General features: G+C 42.8%; 1 non-coding gene across 1 annotated transcript; it reads left to right on the forward strand.

Moving 5' to 3' along the window:
• Positions 1-5,102: 5,102 nt before the first annotated feature.
• Positions 5,103-5,234, forward strand: LOC127206036 (small nucleolar RNA SNORA17). The gene has a single exon (XR_007832731.1). It is a non-coding gene; the product is annotated as a small nucleolar RNA SNORA17 (small nucleolar RNA).
• Positions 5,235-18,728: the final 13,494 nt, after the last annotated feature.

Here is an 18,728-nt window from a genome sequence, read left to right on the forward strand (position 1 = left end):
CCAACAATGCTTGATATCAAAGTGCTGGTGTGGAATTTTTAGAAAGTCACAGCAGTATACTCCACAGTATTTTTGACAGATAAAATAATTGCAGATATTAGAATCTTGGAGCTGGGACGATGACGCAGTAGCTAAGAACACTTGTTGTGTAGGCACAGGGACCTGAGTTCGAATCCCCAGCACTCACTTAAAAAGCTGGGCATGGCTGTGCACCACTGAGACCCCGGAACCATGGGGCAGAGGTGGGGTCCCATGGCTACCTGGCCATCAACCAGCCTAGCCTAGCCTGTGAGCTTCCCCTTCAGTGAGACACCTTGTCTCAAAGCAATGTGCTGCAGTGTGATAGGAGAGTCATGCCTCCCTGGGGTGGCTTCCGCACCAAACCCACTGTACACATAACAAAAAGCAGATTAAATGTGCCCACCATAGTATAGAGAAAAAAAATCTATCCACCTCTTTTCAAATAAAACAGGAATATAATCTCCTCTTTTACTTCTTCTTTCTTTCTTTTAAATAAAATTGGTTGCATATTAATGTGCACATTTGTTCACACCTGTTTTGCAGTGTGTCAATGTCTATATTGTTTATCTTGGTAATATAGTTGGAGATGTTTTCTATTATTGCGTTATTTCTTGTTTCCTCTTATTTTTCTTCAGATTCCTATTATTAGCATATTCTTTTCAGTTAGCACACAGATATATGAATTTTAACATCTTGCAAAATAAGTAAAGATGAACCAGTTTCTGTGTTTAAAAGATTCTGGCCTTCATATTTTCCGGATTATGAGGAGAAAAGCGTAAGGTACACAAGCCCATAGGACGCCGCCCTCCATGCAGCCTGGCGAAGTCGCACGCTGGCCCTGGCTTTGCACAAAGGCAGGTTATACAGTCTCTTTAGGGAGCACTCTGGGCCCAGCCCAGCATGTGAACTCTTCCAAACCATGTCTTTCGGCTCCTTACCAAATTAGAGATGGTCATGAACTGCCAAGTTGAGGCTCTTTGTCGGTTAAGCTGAGCATGCCTGACCGCCATCGCCTCGCCAATGACAGTGAGTGCATCCTACATCCAAGTCTATACACACCTTTTCCACACACTGACTCTAGGGAATGTGGGACACTGCACTTTGATTCATTAGTTCAGTAGAAGTTATGTTCAGAGTTATTCAGCATAATTCACAGCACTTAATAAAGCATATATTTTCATAATACTCTAAATCTATTGCTTACAGTCATAGCTCAGGCAAATTACCACTGGCCCGCCAAACATTGTCACTTTAAAATTGTGGCTAAGTTGTTTTCCTTCACTGTAACTGGCCGACGTAAGAACTGATTTACTATATTTTTACCGAGCACCTAATATATAATCTGCGCTTCTTTGCCCTGCTGTAAAGGGGAACTGTATTTTGATATCATGTATAGATTGAACTTTATGAAGACGACTTCAAATCTGGTCAACTTGAAAGTAAACACAGGACTCAGCGTGTGTTTGTGTGTGAATTTGCCTAACCAATTTTGCCACGTAGCAGAGGTTGCTTTTCTTTGCTTGTTTGTTACTTTTATTTTGATATAGGGTCTTACTGTGAAGCCCCCAACTGACCTGGAATTGGCTTTGTAAACCATGCTGGATTAAAACTCATAGAAACACACCTGTGTCTGTTCCCAAGTGCTGAGACTAAAGGCATGCATCACCAAGTCTGGCTTCAAAAATTTAAAGAAAAAAAAAAATCAAGCTTAGCAGTGTTAACATTTTTTCCATACGCAGATGACTCTCCAAACACACATGGGCACACACACACTTATCCATTGTTAAAATTTTGGGAAAACAATGATCTTCAGTTCATTATTGGGGACAGAAGTTGATTTGTCTGAAATCCAGGGACAGAAACCATTGCAAGCCACACTAGCAGTCAGATTGTTCCTGGTGGAAGTTTTACTGTGTCAGTTGTCCATTTTCTAATCATAACTAATGCCTAATATATTGAAAGGAAACGCTTTTTTTTCCCCCAGGCTTACCCGCTGTTCTCTGCTTCAGACTGACCGGCGGACGTCATCTTAGATGCCTGTAAACCAACCAGAGTTCTCTTGAACATGGTTTCCACTTCATGTTTTCAGTTCACCATATGTTACACAATATAAATGCTGAGCAAATACAGTGAAAACGATGACTTGAAAAACACACAAATTCTGTTAGGGGATGGCCCGTTCTGCTCTCTCATCCCTCTGTTTCCCGTTTCTGAACTGTACCCTTTCATTCTCGGTCCCTCCCTGTCGCCTTTTCATATCTCACACACCCCTTATGTGCTTTGTGGTCTGCCTATACCGCTTCCTTAAGACTGCTTTTGCTCTGCCTCACAGATTCCCTTCCTGCCTTCTACTCTTGCTTACTCCCGTGTAAACACAAGGACGTGCACATGCCATACAGATATAGCAGGAATGTGCACATGAGACACAATTTGTGATAGCTCTCTTCCCAGGCCAGAGTCGCATTACTTGATGTAACATTTTCCAATTACATGCTTTTTCTTGAAAATGTTGTTCTTCTTTACAGAGGAATAAAATTCTACATTGTATACTTACTGTGTATTCATTATCCACTCCTCTCTTGGTAGATACTTAGCCTTAATCCATTTCCTTACTATTACTTTTTTAAAGGCAATAATAAACATGGACATGCAAAAATAAGCCAAAATGAAACAAAAAGTTCACAGAAATGCCACTGAATTTGCTTTATGTTGACCAACTACTCCTGGGCATGGGGCCTGCCATAGTGTGGTTTGTTTTGTATTCTTGTGGAGTTTTGTTTGTTTGTTTAAATGTTTGTTACATTGGTTGGGCTTTCTTTTTCTGTTTGTTTGTTTGTTTTTAGTTTTACTTTTGTTTTTTTTTGGTTTTTTTTTTTTGAGAGAGAGAGAGAGAGAGAGAGAGAGAATAAACAAGTTGACAGGTAGTTTTGGTGTATTGAGATGTTCAATTTTCTCTTCTTTCAAAAACTTTTAAACCATTTCTTTAAAATTTCCTTATATATTCTTAATACCAATATTTTATGTGAAGTATATTTGTCAAGTATTTTTCCATTCTATAGTCTGTCTTTTCAGTATGTTGATAATATCTTTTGCTGTGCAGAACTCTTTTAATTTAATGGAATTACATGTTCAGTTATTAAAGCTAATTTCTGTGCTGTTGGGAGTTTCTTTAGATTCCGTGCCTAAACCTGTATCTGAAGCATAACCTCCATTTTTCTTTAATCAACGTCAACATTTCTTGTTATATAGTAAGGTCTTTGGTTCAGTTTGAATTGCTTATTGTGCAGAATGAAAGATATGGACCTTATTTCATTTCTTGCAGTGAATATCCAATTTTACCTGTGCTGTTCATTGAATAATAATGTCTTTTTCAGTACATGTTTTTGATATCCTTGTAAAAAATTAGGTTTCCATAGCTGTGCCAGTTTATCCCTGGATCATCTATTATTTTCCACTGAGTTATGTGTCTTTGTCACTATGGCTCTGTTGTGTACTTTGAGGTCACACAACCTGATGACTCTGAATGTGTTCTCTCTACTTATAATCACTTTGTCTACCTGTGGTAGTTTGTGTTTCCATACAGACCTTGGGATTTTATTTTCTTGTTTTGTGAAAAAATGGCATTGGAATTTTGGGAGGACTTTACTAAGGATCTTTTATTTGATTTAGTTTATCAGACTGCTCTCCCCACTCTCTCCCCTCTCTTCCTTTTTCCATTTATTGTAACACAGCTTCATATATCTAAGGCTGACCTCAAACCCACTACATTATTGAGGTTGAACTGAAACTTGTAATCCTTCTGCCTCCGCCACCCACATGTGGAGACCCATATAGTACCCAACTGTCTTAAATGGTGCTGGGGACTCAGGACCTCATACATGCTAAACAAGCACATCACGGTTTGAAGTCTATCTCCAGTCTTTATGCGTGTTATCTTTTGCAGGTCACTACATTATAAGGTTATATTCTGCAAAGCCTATTCTGTATGCAGCACTAGATATTTAGACAACATTTTCACCTTTGGGTATGTCATGGTCTTTAAATAAGCCTGTTCAAGTAAAATTGATGAAGATCAGACATCCACAAAACAGCAAATGTGAGTGGAGTGCTTCAAAGTATAAAATTGGTCGAAAGCACCTGGTGGCGTCTTTCCCCCACTCCGACTTCGCTATGCTTCTGATTTAAGCTAAGGCTCTGTCTACCTGGCAAACTAACTTAGTCCACAAGAGTGCATATTTTCAAATGTCAACTTTCTTCTAGGAGATACCCCTTCACTCAAGAAGAAGATTTTAGAGAAAGCCCCTCTATCTGATTAAGGGACAGAAAATAGTGAAAGTGTGGGGACACTATTATTCCCAAAGTAGCTTCCAAGGCTTCCCAGTTCCTTTAATTCAAAGTGTTATGGGGAGCAAAGCATACTCTTCTCTGTCTTTTTAGTCTTCTGCATTCCAGCAGTGTCAGTATAATTTTAAAATGAAATGTGTAGAAAGTAGCTGATAATTTGAGAAAGAAACAGCTTGGACGGGAGCGTACGCTCTGATGCGGGCATGAGCGTAGATATCGGAGAGGAGGAAACAAGGAAGCCATTGGCTCAGCCATCGTCAAGTGACCCTCGCGAGCCCATGTGACCCACGCTGCCAACTACAGTTGTAGTTCATGAATGAGTGGCTTGGAAAGAAAGCCAGCTCTCAAAAGAAGAGTGGACAGATAAGATAGGGTCGAACAACTAACGGAATTCTTATGCAATTACTGAAGGCTAATCGTGATGCTCTACACAGAGAGACTGACATTTTAACCTGACTACAGAATAAGACCTTGTCTTAAAAAAAAACTTAGAAGAAAGATGGAGAGGAAGAAAGGAACAAAGGAGTAAAGGGAAGCAAGGAGGAAAGACATGTTATAATAGAGAGATTAACAGAAAGTATACTTAAGGAAACCAAAGCATGCACTACAACAATGCATAAACTATAATATTCCTTATAAACACGTAAAACTCATGTTTTTCTTACGCATCTGAAACATAAGGAAGATATCAAAGTGATATGCTTGTGGCCCTGTGCAATATTAAAAAATAAAGGAGACTTGCCGGTAGAGGCATTGCAGGTGTGGTTGCTGTGTCACCTATGTGTCAGTAGGTGGCAGAGAGGAGAGAGGCTGTGTCTATGCTCCATGTTCTGACCTGTGAACATCTGAATCATCAGTAACTTAACATTCTCTGGACAAAGCAAGCCTGAGGTGACCACCAGTCTGCTGTCAGGGGCCAGGACAGTGGGCTAGCCTGAGATGACCACCAGCCCAATACCTCAGAGGCCTGTAGGACAGATCATGGCTGAGATGATGCCTGCTCAGTGCCAACATTACCGAGCAGGCCATAATACTCCTGAGATGACCCCAGACCCTAGAGACCTGAGCCATCACTGAGAGCAATATGTAAGTGGTAAAGAAATGAAACCAGGAGAAAGAGAAGCAGGAGGGTGTGGTCACATCGAAGAGAGGCAGAATTGCAGACTTCTGGGTAGTGAGGAACAGCCTGGTGCTAACACCATGGTAAAGTCCTGGCCTGTGCTTTGACTTGGGACCATGTCTGGGTCCTTGACTCTGCAGCAGCAGGAATCTGGACTCTGATACCACCAAAGGCCAGGTGGATGCTGCTGTCTGGGCTGCTTCTCAGTGACATGTTGATGTCTCAGGGTTGTGCAGAACTGACCCCACCCTTACCTGGGCACTGTGGGAGAGCTGACACTTACTCCAGTCAGCTGCAGTACTCAGAAGAGCCAGCACATTGAGGACATTTCGGGTGAGCTGCCCCAAGGATATAAGCCTGGGAGAGCAGGCCTCACTGCTCGTCTCCGGAGGTACTGTGGATGAGGGACACATTCCCTTCTCTTCCCTCACCACCTGTGGCAGGAAAGGGCCATGAAAGCAGGAGAGTTTGCCCTGCTCCTCATCAGCTGTGGCACTTGGGAGAGAGGCCCTGTACCATGCCCAGGCAGCACAGTAGAATTGACCCTAGTGGCAGGGGTCCTTAGAACCTTCCCTAGGGTGTGAGCGTGGGAAAACTAGCTCTGCTTCATCTCTGCTGTGCAGAGGAAGAGATCCCCCTTAACCTCCTGCCACCTATAGTAGGCAGAAGAATTGTCCTGGAGGTCATCACATCAGGTGAAATGGCCCTGCACCTCACCTGCAACAGCACTCTGGAGATTGGGCCCTGCCCCTCACCTAGGAAACACAGAGCCTAGATGTGGGGGTGGCAGGTGAGCTGTCCCATAGAGTGTGAGCATAGGAGAGCCAGTCCTGCCTCTTTTCTCCTAGATGGTGTTGCAGATGAGGAAGAGACACTCTTTTTCCCTCCCTTTTCCCTCTACTTTTATGTCCGGCAGAAGAGCTGGCCCAGGGGTCATGAGAGCGAGAGAACTGGCCTCAGTGGGTGCAATACTTGGGAGAACAGGCCCTGCACCTCAACTGGGCACCAAAGTAGAGCTGTCCCTGATGCAGCTTTGTTGGTGACCTACATGAGGGTGTGGGAGCAGGAGAACCAGTGCGCTGACCAGCTCAGACACCTCTCAGACCCAAATCCAGGCTTTGAATTGTCCCACCCTAGCATCTACCCCACCAATAAACTGCTGGAATGCATGAAGGGGTCAGTCCTGTAGACGCCAAGCTACAGGATCTCCATGACACAGGGCAGCAACAGACTATCTGAGAAAAGTCCCAGTGAGGTTCCAGTATTGATAGAATAGCTGAAGCCAGGGAGGCCTCATGCTAGACCAGCGAGAAATTGCAATAAACATTTGCAACCAAAAGAGTGTAAACAAAAGGGTAAAGTGATTGACACACTGTGACACACTATAACTTCCACAACAATATTTTTTTCTTTGTTGAGGGGAGGTTGCAAAGGTAGAGGGTGGGCATGAGGGAAGGGGGCGATGAGTGGGATTGGGGTGCATGATGTGAAATTCACAAAGAACTTATAAAAAGGATTTTTAAAAGGAGAGAAAATAAGGAAACTGTGGAAAGAGAGCCTGTCATGTGATCTGGTTTGGGGTTTCGAGTCACGGAACTGTGCATATGGAAATGCAGAGTAATTAAAAAGTATTGAAGCAGTGGCAGGCAGACGACAAAGACAGAGTTGTCAGGATAGGTGACACATGATGAGTATGAGATGGAAAATATACAAAGATGAGAGGTAAGGGAAAACTGAGGGGACGGCATGTGGCAGGTTAGGTGTGGGTGTCAAGGAAACTGTAGTTAACATCTTCCACGACACAGAGGAGATGTTGCGGATAAGGATTAGATAAACAAGGAGTGGCTGGTGACAGGCATGCGCTGGTACATTTCCTCTAAACTTTGGTGCTGTCATCAGACCTCAAGTACTTGAGACACAAGCACAGAGAGCTTCCTTGAAGTCAAGCCTGATTCTCTGATCTCTCGCCTTCATTTTTGCTTTAATTGAAAAGGGCTCACACACACACACACACACACACACACACACACAAACAAAAACAAACAAAACCCAAGGAAAAAAATCTAATGATTAGAAAAGTATTCTTATAAATAATGAACTCCGGTATTAATTCTGCTTTGTGTTTTTTTTAAACAAAGAAGAAGTGTGTTTGGCAAAAGAAATAATATTTAGATAAGTAAATTTCTCCTTCAAGTGCAGTTCTATTTAGAAATAAAAAATATTAAGGAACTTTTGAGCGGCCTGTGAAAATCAGCACGTTGAAGCTAACTTTAGGCCGAATCACACCCTTGAAGAGTCAGTTCTATGAAGACACAGGTTGATGACAACGAAATAAAGAAAACACTGGAGACCAGGAACATTGCTGAGTTTGGAAATGTATAAGCTAAGAAAAGCAGGTCACTGAATCAAGATTTCTGTGTTTTTCAGTGAGAGCCTTAAGGAGTTTGTAAGCCACCCAAACGGAAGTAAGCTATTGTTTGTTTTTCCAGTGCTGCTATTGTCACTGCCTGTAATTTTTATTCTTTGAAACCTTTTCAATTCTCTTTGTGAAAAAAAAAATTCTTTTTCATGTTATGTCTCATCAAGCACTTCTTATAAACAGAAAACAATAATGGTGGCGATGCTGCATGAAGGACTTCTTAATGAGGTAAAGTTTTTCTGGGTCATTTTTCTTTAAAACCGAAGTAAACCAGTGATACACCAAACTCTCTCTCTCTCTCTCTTAAAGAAAGAACCACATGATCAGGTATATGGCAGAAGCAACCCTGCCTCTGGTACCAGTGTTGCATTTGAGTCACTTTTTTCTGTTGCTGTGATAAGATACTCTGATTAAGTTGAAGATTTATCTGTGTTCATGGTTCAAGGGTGTAATCTATGTAGGTGAGGAAGTGACAAGCCAGAGCTTGAGGTAGCCGGTCATCATTCATCTGCAGCTGAAAAAAAACGGTAGACCAGTGAACGCATCTGCTCGACTCTTTGCGTTTTGTTTGGTCCTGGTCCCTGACCCATAGAATGGTGAAGCTTACATTTAGGGAGAATCTTTCTACTTCGCCTAATCTATATAATCCCTAACAGGTATGATCAGAAGCTAATCTTAGCTAGATAATTCTTCACAGCCATACCCAGACTTGTCTCATGGGTGACACTACAACCTGTCATGTGGACCACCCACAATTAACCATCACTGAGTAGGTAACAATGTCTATAAGATGATTAACTCTAAATGACACATCTTAAAGTAATTGAAGACCATTGAAAACTCAATGTTAAAAAATAGAATACATTTAGCAGAGGAAAATGATAGGCGTCTAGATTCGCACATGGAAAGATGTTCATTAGTTCGTAGGGAAATGCAAGTCAAACCAGATGAGGTATACCACAAACCATACAAACAGGCCCAGTGTGACAGCTCAGGTGGTAAAGGCACTTCACCCTCAGTCTGGTAACCTGAGTCCCAGCCCTAAAACCCACAAAAAAAAAAAAAAAAAATAGGAGAGTATCAACTCCACCAAGTATTCCTCTAGCCTTCATATTTCTGCTGCCGCAAGCATGTATCATGCATGTGTACACACACACACACACACACACACACACACACACACACACACACACACACACACACTAATAACAACAACAATAACAAACCATGACCAGGAGAGAATGTGGAGAAACTAGATCAGCCATTGACACATCAATGGCAGGTTGGTAAAAGGGTGTCACCACCATGAAAAGTAGTTGACACTTTCTTAAATTCCCATGTAACTCAGCAGGTATAGTCCTGTACTTTGTCTCAGAGAAGTACAGACACAGAATCTGTGCACAGTGTTTACTGTGCTTGTAACTATGTCAGCCCTAAATTGGACACATCCTTACTGTCTTTTATAGATGAGCGATTAAATGAACATGCTCTATTATGGAATACTAGGGAGCAATAAAACAGAAAAGATTATTGACCTGGGCAACGACTTGACTAAACCTGCAGAGGATTGTACTGACTAGAAAGATACACCCCATGGATCTACGAAGATAACATTCTCGAACCAGGGAAATGGAGGCAAAGATAAGGCTTTGTAGGAGCCATGAAGAGGTGAAAATGTTGAAATAAGATAAGGGATGCAATTTAAAGTGTTATCATTGGGGCAAGGCGGGGGGAAGGGTGCGTGAGTTTTTCCAACACTTTCTTTTCCAGTGTGTATGTGTGAGTTGTGTGCATGAGCCCACTGAGTGTGCATACATGTTCCCTGGTGGGAGTACATGTGTGTGCATATGCTTGTAGAGTCCTGGAATTTGATAGTCGGTGCCGTCTGGCTTGGCTTGGCTAGGCTAGCTAGCCCACCTACCAGATCTCCTGTCTACCCATCAAGAGCTGGGGTTACCATTGGCAGCCATGTTTGCCTGTCTCTGTGTGGTTTCTGGTGTCCAAAATGCCGTTCTGCACGTACCCAAGAAATTTACCCACAGCGATGCCCCCTGTGTCCAGTGACACGTGGGGTTCACGGTTAGGCTATGGCTGCTTCTTTCTGGAGGGCATCATTGTGTTTGTAAGGGAGCTCTTGGTGTTCCATCCTCAACACGCACACTGATCATCTTTCCAGACTGGCATTTTGACACACCCTTTCAGGACTGCAAACCCGAGGCTCAACCTTCCCAGTGTTCTGGTGCCCTGCCTGTAAAACAGCCATTAACATGGCCAAATCCGTCCAAGCATACCCTTGTCAACCTCCTGGGCTTATTGATATTTACATTTATGATACAGACAAGTTTTTAAGAGCCTCCTTTTCCGCTGCCTGGTGTTTGCTTTTGTTGTGGGAAGCCAGACAATTGAGACAGGAGGCAGCACTCGGGCGGGATTTATTGGCACAGCACACTGAAGAGCAAACACACTACCAAACAGAGGATATCGATAAGGAGACTAAATTCATTTGAAATCACTAAAACTCAGTTAGGGGCATATTGTATTAAGTGAAATGCCATTACTGGAGGGCCCAGGGAAAGACTGTATGCCAAGTCATGAGAGCTTTTCAGCTCACTGGAAGGCAGCCATTGTACCCACGCACTGCGTTTGATGGCTTGGAAGAAGAGATAATTTCTGCACGGATCATAAAGGGACTTGAAAATGTCTCAGTCCCTAGAAGCACGGGCTAGAGCTGAATTGTCCCCAAGTGAGAGCGTGCAAGAGAAGATCCCTGTGCAGTGTAAACACACACAAAGTGGCTTGAATTTCCGCTCTCCAAATAGGCCCTTTCTCTTTACCAGTGCGAAATATCAGTGTGTTCAAACCAGCACACGAAGGGCCACCATCTGATTCTATGGGCTTTTTGTTTGTTGTTTTGTTTTTCTGTAAAGCTTTTCACTCCTTGTAAAAATGATATTGAACCTTTGGTTTGTGTTATATATTTTATTTATTTAAAAATTATATATATTTTGATCATATTTTCTCTCTACTCCAACTCCTCCCAGATACTCCCCATTTTCCTAATCACCATTTCATTCTCTCTTTCCTCATCTTTTTTCTCTGTCTGTCTCCGTCTCTCTGTCTTTGTGTCTGTGTCTGTGTCTTTCTCTGTCTCTGTTTCTGTCTCTCTGTCTATTTCTCTCTCTGTGTATCTCTCTCTGTCTCTCTGTCTCTGTCTCTGTCTCTCTCTGTCTCTGTCTCTGTCTCTGTCTCTGTCTCTCTCTTTGTCTCTGTCTCTTTCTCTCTCTGTCTCTCTCTTTCTCTCTCTCTTTCACATGTACCATCCTCTCTCAAAAGATATATTTTAAACACTTTTGTTAAAATAGAATTTCCCACAAATGAGCTAAGTCTCCTGCTCAATACTCAACTTTAGCTGAATGGCAACCTGGAACAAGTCAAAGGGTAGACTGAGAAATTCTGTTTTCTCCTGAACAGCCTCGGCACGGTCTTGTCGGCTGCCCTAACACTGTTAATCCTCGAGAGCAAGGACAGACTGTAAACACGAGTCCATTTCAGTGCTGTGTATAAATCTTGCTCAGGTTATTCCGACCGAGGCAGCCCCTTATCTAAGAAGCACTGGAGCAGAATTTTGAAAACACTTTTCACCTGTGACAATAGCAGCCCAGGTTTGTCCTCGCCAACAATGGAATAAATGTAATATCTCATGTCAGCTAACTTCATGTCTTATTTATGCCAAATTCTTCTAGGTTCAGCATTTTAACACAGTCTTTGCATTAGGATTTTCTTTCCGCACTGGATCCTAGAATGCATTTCTGGGAAGAGGGATATATATATACACACACACACACACACATACACACACACACACACACACACACACACACACACACATTGCTTTTAATGACCAGAGTAGGTGTGAATTGTCTTAGCTGTGGTCTGCCATCCTACTATACTGTACATAAATCAGGAAGTATGTTTTCAGCCTTTGATAATAAGTTTATTGAAAATGACCAGAATGTCTTTGAAAGCATGTGAGATAGGCTCAGGCCATCAGCAAACAGAACCGCCTGCTGCCTGGAGGAAGATAAAAGTCAATCCCTCTTCCTGAGAATGTCCACCTAAGAACTCAAGTTAGTTTTCAGGGCTTGCATGTCATCTCACAGGCTCTGCTGATGGAACAAAAGATGCCCCCGTTTAAGACACCCAGACCTGCAGCCCTCACTCTGTGGAAGGATGAGTGTCCAGCGAGGATGGAGATTCCCAAACTTGGCTTGGTTTCCTACCTTCCACATGCCCACTAGCTTGTCTGGACATCAGAGGAGTCATTTCAAAACCAACATCCATCTTCAGGGTGACGCCAGGTCACATTCCAGCCTGAAGCAGAAAGTGAACTACGTGCCCCATATATGTTTAGAAAACATTCTCCCAAAGTTTTAACCAAGTAGAAAATAAGAAGTTGGTAAAAAGTTCTATAATGAAAAAAAAAATTCCAGCATTGAGCCCATCACTGTCCAGACTGTTCCAGGATCAACCCGATGAATCTACAAGGGGAGAACAAAGTGAGTCATTGAAAGCTAGCGTTCCTCCTTGCATAGTCACTGTGGAAACTGCCATGGTGTCTCCTCAGAAAATGTGAAGTTGCTCTAGCCCATTATCCAGCTATCCAGCTCTGCGCATGTACACAAAGGACTCCACATCCTCCTGCATCCATACTTGTTGCTCTAGCTCCACTCATAAACAGCTTAGGTGTCTGTCAACGGATGGAGCTAAAGAAGACGTAGTGTATTTACACAATATGAGCTAGCTATTTGAAAGATGAAATCATGAAGTTTGCAGGTAGATAGAGCTAGAAAATAAATATCTTGAGTGATATAACCCCCCCCAAAACAAATAACGTATATATTTACATATATGTGGGTATTAGCTGTTATGTCGTCAAAAAGCAGGCTCCAATCCGAATGACCACAGAGGTTAGGTATAGGGTAGAGGTGTAGGGGTGAAAGATGGATCTCCCTAGGAAGAGAAACAGAATAGACAGTTATGGAAAAATGGGGGCAGCATGGAGACTAGAATGGGTGAACAAAACAGAGAAAGGAAGGGGGAAAGGGGAGAAAGTAAGTCATACAGAGAAAGACAGCTGAAACTAAGGAATATTTGAGGAGTCACGTGGAAACCTAATATAGCAGAAACTTCTTAAGTTTTGTAAATAAATATTTGTAAGAAATTGGAATGAGCCGGGCGTGGTGGCACACGTCTTTAATCCCAGCACTCGGGAGGCAGAGGCAGGTGGATCGCTGTGAGTTTGAGGCCAGCCTGGTCTACAAAGTGAGTCCAGGATGGCCAAGGCTACACAGAGAAACCCTGTCTCAAAAAACCAAAAAAGAAAAAAAGAAAAAAAAAAAAAAAAGAAATTGGAATGATTAAATAATGGAGGAGACAGATCCCCCACTAGATATCTCTCTCCACCAAATGAAACCTCCAGCTCCAGGAATGGGTTGCATCTAATCAAGTTGTTGCCCAGAAGGCCCCATGGACACCCCCAAACAACCCAGGATATTGGCAAGGCTACTTGTTGCTCCCCCCCAAAACTGATGGCAAGACTCTTTTAGTCACTGGGCTATTGTTGTAAAGAGACAGCGCAACCGAGGTAAATGTCATGAAAGAAAGCAAAGGAGCTTGTTTACAATTTCAGGAAGTTTAGTTCATTATCATCATGGTGGGGAGCACAGCGGCATAAAGTAGGTGCTAGGTGCTGGAGCAATACCTCAGAACTCTACATCACTACTCTCACACACACACACACACACACACACACACACACACACACACACACACACGGAGAGAGGGAGAGAGAGAGAGAGAATCAACCTGACATGAGCTTTTGAAACACACTTTCTCCAACAGGCCCCACACATCCTAACTCTTTTCAGACAGCACCATCCCATCATCCCACCCCTTATAAACTAAGCGTTCAGAAAGAAGAGCCTATGGGGGGGGGGCATCATTCTTATTCAAGCCAATAAATTCCCTGTTGCTGAAGACACCCGCACAATTCATTGAACACAAGCAAGTTAAGCTGGTGCCTACATACAGTCTTCACTCCTACTGACTAATGTTAATGGTAGTGGGACTAGAAGGTGCTGTGCCCACAGCCAGAGGAGAAAAGTGAATACCAACCCAGATGCAAATCCTTCAGTCTACGATGGTGACGTGTCTGCAAGATGTCCTCATACAATTGTGGCACAAAGCTGGTGGGAGTAACCAACACTACCTGATTGGTTTCGAGGCCCGTTCTATGAGACGAAACTTATACACAGCACTTCTGCTAGAGGAATGTTGGAATAAAGTGACTCCCAGTGACATTTTGCTATACTTATAGACCACTGTCTTCCTCAATCATCACCAAAGAAGCTTCCTCCTGCGGAATATGGGAGTGAAAACAGAGCCCCACAACAGTACAATGTGCACAGAGTGAGAGACCTTGGACTACTCAGTCTTAAAAGAACTGTCTACATCAACCCCTCCCCTCAGAACTTAGAGCGCCCTAGGAAAAGGAGGTATAGAGATTTTAAAAGCTTGTGTGGATGGGGGACATCAAGGAAGTCAGGCCTTTCAAACACAGGGCTGATGTACATATGAACACAGAGGGACTTTGGCAGCATGTGCATAGCCTTGCATAGATCTAATTTAGATGGGGTCCTAGCCCTGAGAGAGGAAGTAGATAGAAACCACTCTCCTTGACCCAGAAGCTATCTCCAATTGATAATTGCTTGCATAGGAAAAATTAGTTTTCTCTAATGGAGCCTCTCTGGGTGTATAAATCACTCTTAGGGATAGGCTCTAAGCCCAAAAGCAGATGGCCGACACAAAATGAACTCGGTGGCATTTTTGGAGGTTTCTTGTCTCATAATGCTTTGTCTGGGTATTGTTTTCACCGCTTCTTGCAGGTCTTTGCACATATGTTCTGGTTTCCCGTGCTTTGCTTTTATAGGGTTGCTGTGTACATGAACATATGTGTATCTTGCATATCTCTTCACTCTTGTGTTTCTTGTGTGTGTGTGTGTGTGTGTGTGTGTGTGTGTGTGTGTCTGTGTGTCTGTGTGTGTGTGTGTTTTTTTTTCTTGGCTTTTTTTGTTGTCATTGTTTGTTTGGTGGTCTTATTGTGATTTGTTTGTTTTTTATTTTATCATATTCAATATATTATTTTTAGCCAACTGAATTCTAATGAGAGAGAAAGAGACAGAAAGGGTATGGATTTAGGTAGGTGGAGAGTTGAGGGAGGAAAAAGCATAATCAGAATATATTGTATAAAAATATATTTTCCAATTAAAAAAAAGAAAATTTCCATTCCCCTTTAAAAATGAGTAGTCACAAAATAACAAATAATAGCCTGTGTGTATAAAAATTCTGTTATTTTGTTCAGAGTAGTTCTTTACATTTATTTTGATTTTTTAAAAAAGTATTCCAGTAATGATAATTGGTCTTGGTGGTTGAGTCTCCCTTTGGCATTTCTTGTATTCCATGCTCCTGCCTCAGCCTGATCCTGGCCCTCCCTGGTTCTTGAGAGCATGAAAAGAGGGGATTGATACTTAGGAGCAGAGCCGGTACACACTCACTGCTCAGCAGCATGGCGATCACCATTGCTTTTACATTAACAAAGTGGCATGCTATGGACCACAGTATCTTTTCTTTTAATGTTGTGCTCTTTTCCAGGTTACATTCCCAACATTCGGGCATCACCTTTTTAAAAAAAAATATTTTATTAATTTATTCATATTACATCTCAATGGTTATCCCATCCCTTGTATCCTCCCATTCCTTCCTACCTCCCATTTTGCTCTTACTCCCCTCCCCTATGACTGCGACTGAGGGGGACCTCCTCCCCCTGTATATGCTCATAGGGTATCAAGTCTCTTCTTGGTAGCCTGCTCTCCTTCCTCTGAGTCCCACCAGGCCTCTCTATCCAGGGGACGTGGTCAAATATGGGGCACCAGAGTTAGTGTGAAAGTCAGTCCCCATTCTCCACTCAACTGTGGAGAATGTCCTGTCCATTGGCTAGATCTGAGTAGGAGTTCAAAGTTTATTGCACTTATTGTCCTTGGCTGGTGCCATAGTTTGAGCAGGACCTCTGGGCCCAGATCTGCCCATCATAATGTTCTTCCTGTAGGTTTCTAGGACCCTCTGGATCCTTCTATTTCTCCATTCTCTCATGCTTCTCTCACCTAGAGTCCCAATAGGATGTCCTCCCCTCTGTCCCACTTTCCTGGTAAGTGAAGGACACTAGCCCAAGGGATATGTGCTGGCATCACCTCTTCAACCTCTTTGAGGTGCTGTGTTCACCTAGAGCCACCAAGTGGTCAATGTTAACTCATTTTGGGGCCTGCTATGCATCTACTAAGCAGAGTAGCCATTGTGCAAATGTCCTAATTTATGTATTTTTAAATCAGCCTTCATTAGGATTGAGGGGGGGTCACCACTGCCACCAACCTCGTGCCTTCTCGCTGGCTCGGCATTTGTGGAAGTTGGTTGGTATCGCAGTACTTAGGAAACTGGGACAGAGGGGAAGGCATCCTATTGGGACTCTAAATGAGAGACGCATGGGAGAACAGCAAAATAAAAGGATCCAGAGGGTCCTAGAAATCTACAAGTAGAACAATATGATAGGCAGATTTGGGCCCAGGGGTCCCGCTCAAACTAAGGCACCAGCCAAGGACAATACAGGAGGTAAACTTTAAACCCCTTCCCAGATCTAGCCAATGGTCAGAATATTCTCCACAGTTGAGTGGAGAGTGTGATACGACTTTCTCACATACTCTGGTGCCTCACATTTGACCATGTCCCCTGGAGGGGGAGACCTGGTGGCACCCAGAGGAAGGACAGCAAGTAGCCAAGAAGAGACTTGATACCCTATGAGAATATATAGGGGGACGTAATCCCCCTCAGGAACAGTCATAGGGGAGGGGAATAATGGGAAAATGGGGGGGGGGAAGGAATGGGAGGATACAAGGGATGGGATAAACATTGAGATGTAACAAGAATAAATTAATAAAAAAAAAAAAATAAAAAAAAAAAAAAAAAAAAAAAAGAAGCGCATTTTTCCATATCTAGTCCTGAGGTTAGAGCTTGCTTTCGTGGGCTAAGTCAAGGTGGGCCTTTAGAAAATGTAGCCATCTCAGGCTTGATCTCTGCAGTCACCTTCTTCTTCATAGCTTCACAAAGTAACACCCATGACAGGTGGGCCCTGTCCCATGTTGGTGACCCCAGGAGCCATGTACTCTATCGCCTTCTAAAGTCAACCCACCTGAGCAGCCTGCCCCTTTGACTGCACTGTGACACATGAGGTGGTTAAGAAGTGCATATGGAAAGCATATGTACACTTTTGTAGAAGTAATACATGACTGCATGGCTGGCTCCAACATACACCACGTTCATAGAAGTAAGCAAGATAAACGCTCCAAAGGCACCTTAGCTGACCATTTCCTAGTTGAGTAAAATCTGGGGGCAGGGTGAGCATTCCTACCACTAACATGCAGCTGAAAATATTCAACTTCAGTAACTACATGAGAATGTTATAGACCCGGCCCACACTATATTAAAATAAGTTAAAATGCATTTATAAGAGGACGTCAGGTATGATGCTTGATAAAGTAAAGCCTAATGACTAAGAAGTGGGTCTGCAGCCTGAAAAAGCCAACTTGCAATTCTGAGCTAGAGGGTAATTTTAGAAACTTGTTTCTGTGGAGTCATTCTTTTATTAATGAGATCAACTCCAGGTGAGTCGAAAGACAGCTTCTTCATGCATCCAGGACAATGGGGCCCTGGAAAGCATGGGAAGTCATGGACCACAGTAAGAGCAATCCTGTGGGGGCTGACGAGATGGTCACTGCACAAAAGCACTTGCCACCATAGGTGAGGCCCTGAATTCAGTACCTGGGACTCATATAGAAGAAGAAGAGGACTGTCACAAATTGTCCTCTGATCTCTACTTACGTGTAATGGTGCATTTTCATACACAAATAAATAGATAATTACAATTTACTTACTGAAAAATTGAAAGTTGATTCTTTTTTTTTTTTTTTTTTTTTTTTTTTTTTTTTTTTTATTAATTTATTCTTGTTACATCTCAATGTTTATCCCATCCCTTGTATCCTCCCATTCCTCCCCCCCCATTTTCCCATTATTCCCCTTCCCTATGACTGTTCCTGAGGGGGATTACGTCCCCCTATATATTCTCATAGGGTATCAAGTCTCTTCTTGGCTACTTGCTGTCCTTCCTCTGAGTGCCACCAGGTCTCCCCCTCCAGGGGACATGGTCAAATGTGAGGCACCAGAGTATGTGAGAAAGTCGTATCACACTCTCCACTCAACTGTGGAGAATATTCTGACCATTGGCTAGATCTGGGAAGGGGTTTAAAGTTTACCTCCTGTATTGTCCTTGGCTGGTGCCTTAGTTTGAGCGGGACCCCTGGGCCCAAATCTGCCTATCATATTGTTCTACTTGTAGATTTCTAGGACCCTCTGGATCCTTTTATTTTGCTGTTCTCCCATGCGTCTCTCATTTAGAGTCCCAATAGGATGCCTTCCCCTCTGTCCCAGTTTCCTGGTAAGTGAAGGCTTTCGTGGGACATGCCCCTTGGGCTAGTATGCAGATATAAGTGAGTATATACCATTTGATTCTTTCTGCTTCTGGGTTAACTCACTCATTATGATCATTTCTAGCTCAATCCATTTATCCACAAATTTCGGGAATTCCTTGTTTTTAATAGCTGAGTAGTATTCCATAGTGTATATGTACCACAGTTTCTTTATCCACTCTTCTACTGAGGG

This window comes from Acomys russatus, chromosome 22 (assembly GCF_903995435.1).
Source record: "Acomys russatus chromosome 22, mAcoRus1.1, whole genome shotgun sequence".
Taxonomy (NCBI): Eukaryota; Metazoa; Chordata; class Mammalia; order Rodentia; family Muridae; genus Acomys; species Acomys russatus.